The sequence below is a fragment of the Otolemur garnettii genome, unplaced genomic scaffold, assembly GCF_000181295.1.
Source record: "Otolemur garnettii isolate 467f Iridium unplaced genomic scaffold, OtoGar3 scaffold00003, whole genome shotgun sequence".
Taxonomy (NCBI): domain Eukaryota; kingdom Metazoa; phylum Chordata; class Mammalia; order Primates; family Galagidae; genus Otolemur; species Otolemur garnettii.
In genome coordinates this window covers 41,017,911-41,021,007 of record NW_003852398.1, presented here as the reverse complement: position 1 = coordinate 41,021,007, position 3,097 = coordinate 41,017,911, and positions in this window count along the sequence as shown.

Below are 3,097 nucleotides of genomic sequence, written 5' to 3'. Positions count from 1 at the left end.
TAAAAGCATTACAGTAGTTGTTAAATCATTTCAACAGTACATTCAGTGGCTATAGTGATACCATAATATCAATCATTATTAGTATGAAATATCCTTACTGAAAAAGTAAGGTATAACTGGGAAAATATTCTTGGATCCCTTATACTTCCACTTAGATTCTGAAGGGAAGAAAATAAAATAGAACACTTGTAACAACAGAAACATTTACTCCAAAATTCCAGGCATGGCCTGTAATCCTAGCACTCTGGGAGGCTGGGACAGGTGAATTGCTTGAGCTCATAAGTTTGAGACCAACCTGAACAAAAGCAAGACCTTGCCTCTACTAAAAATAGAAAAACTGAGGCAAAACTTTAGCCCGAGAGTTGGAGGTTGCTGTGAGCTATGATGCCATGGCACTCTACCCAAGGCAACCGCTTGAGACTCTGTGTCAAAAAAGCAAAATAAAATAGGCCAGGCTTGGTGGCTCACGCCTGTAATTTTAGCACTCTATGAGGCCATGTCGGGTGGATTGCCCTGAGCTCAGAGGTTCGAGACCAGCCTGAGCCAGAGTGAGACCCCGTCTCTACAAAAAAAAAAGCTGGGCATTGTGGTGTGCACCTGTAATCCCAGCTACTTTGGGAGGCTGAGGCAAGAGAATTGTTTAAGACCAAGAGTTGGAGGTTGCTGTGAGCTGTGACTCACAGCACTCTATGAAGGGCCACAAAGTGAACCTCTGTCTCAATTAAAAAATTCCAGGCATGATGGGCTCTTTTTCCTCCTTCAGTTTTATTTATTTACCTGCTTTTTCATCTAGTAGTAGTTGGTTTTCTTTGATGGTGACAATTGGTGCTCTCTTCAGCCAACTGGATAACTTTGAGATTCAGAATTTTATATCATTTTAACATTTTCTTTATGATTGTATGTTTAGTCATGAGCCACAGATAGTATTTTGTTCTAAAATGAAACATTGCTGTTAGTACATTTTTTATTGTCACACTGGCTGACTTTAAAATTTGAATGATGTACAGACTTTTTAAAATGAAATATGAATTATTTGCTCATGTTTTCTAAATTCCTTATAAAATAAAATGAATTTGGTCTGCATTTTTCTAAAATTATCTTTCCTCAAATGATTTCTCTTCTGCTTCTCTAATTTTATTTATATTGGTAGATATGTTCCCAGCTACTCAGGAACTTCAGCCACTAAGATTCCTTGAGGCCAGGATTTCAAAGCTATAGTGTGCTATGTTAGGGCCTGTGAATAGCGATTGTACTCTGGCCTAGACAATACAGTGTGCCCCCCCATCTCTTTTTTTAAACTAAGGGAAATATTATGCTTTATCATTATTTTAAAATTCTACTAACTTATTATTCAAAATACAGGTCTATTCCAAAAAATTTCTTCCTAAAGAAGCCTCTTTATCTTTGATGTTCTTTGTATTTAAGATCAGAGGGATATAGGTGAGATGATAGATTAATTTGTCAGTCAGGATTTTACCACAATGACACTCACTTAAGCAAAATGGAGATACAGAATAAAAGAACAGTGGCTAAATTTTCTCTTTTTGAACATGTTCTTATTCGATGTATTTTGTGTCTCACTGGCCAAGTGTGTGGGTTATGTGTGCACATGTATATGTGTAAGTTATGAGGAAAGAGAATGTGTGTGGTGGGGTGGGGATTATTTTTAACTTTTTATTTAGTTAGTTATAACCATCAGAAAACAAAATCTTATTGGGGTGAGACTTTAATTGCAGCTCTACTCTTAGGCCAGCTCTCTGGGGCTAAGGTGACTGCATTTTCCTCTCTAGGTAAAAAGTCCTTAATACCAAAATATTTTGTCAATTAAACATATGTGAAAGTCTTTTTTTTTTTTTAAACAGAGTCTTACTGTCCTGCCCTCAGTATAGTGCTATAGTGTCACAGCTCACAGCAACCTCCAACTCTTGGGCTTAAGCAATTCTCTTGCATCAGCCTCCTAAGTAGCTGGGACTATAGGCACCCACCAGAATGCTGGCAATTTTTTTGTTATAGTTGTCATTGTTGTTTAGCTTGCCTGGGCCAGGTACAAACCTGCCAGCCCTGGTGTGTGTCGCCGGCACCCTAACCACTGAACTGAGCCTGAAGATCTTTCTAAAAATATATCAATTCAAGGCCTGGCACAGTGGCTTACGCATGTAATCCTAGCATTCTGGGAGGCCAAGGCAGGTGAGTTTGAGACTAGCCTGAGCCAGAATAAGGCCTCGTCTCTAAAAATATAGCCAGGTGTTCTGGCAGGCGCCTGTAGTCCCAGCTACTTAGGAGGTTGAGGCAAGAGAATCACTTAAGCCCTAGAGTTTGAGGTTGCTATGAGCAGTGACACCAGAGCACTCTACCAAGGTCTACGTAGTGTAACTCTGTCTCCAAAAAAAAAAAAAAAAAAAACCCAAAATAAAAACTTTGCAACCTTCAAAAAGATAATAAAAAAGAAAAATAAAAGCTAGAATTTCAGAAAACTCAGGGTAAAATCTAATCATCTTCAATAAATAGAAATATCTAGTGGCCTATGATTTGAATATTAGTTTTGCATATTATGGAATAAAGGAAATTAGAAGATTCATTTGGAAAAAACATATTCTTTCCACAGACGGTTTTCATTTGAGCTTGGTGTAGTGGCTAGCTTTTTAGCAGCTTGTCAGCTCCAGGCACTTGTAGCAGCTGTGGATGTTAAAGTATCCTTGGCCTTTATTCCTGAATTCCTAGGAGGCTGTCAGGTGCCTTCCAGCCATCCATCCCAAGGATCCTTGAAGGCAGCATTATTTCTCCATGCCTTTACCTCAGGGAATCTTCTGGGAGCTAAGATTCCCAAAACTATACTGTGAACTTTTGAAAAGAGTCCCACCTCCCCCAAATCAGCCCAGGGCTGTCTAACACAGGATTTGGAGAGCTTCGCAGAAGTGGATGCCTGAAAGCTTCAAAGAGAGTGTAAGTTCCCCTGTAACATTGTATTGGTCAGGGGTTGTTATTAAAAGTGCATCTGGGGTGGTAATGATTCTATAATACACATTCAAGTTTGAGAACCACTGATAATCTTCTCTATCTTTTCCTCTTGGATTTTGACTGCCTGTGATCTAAGCAG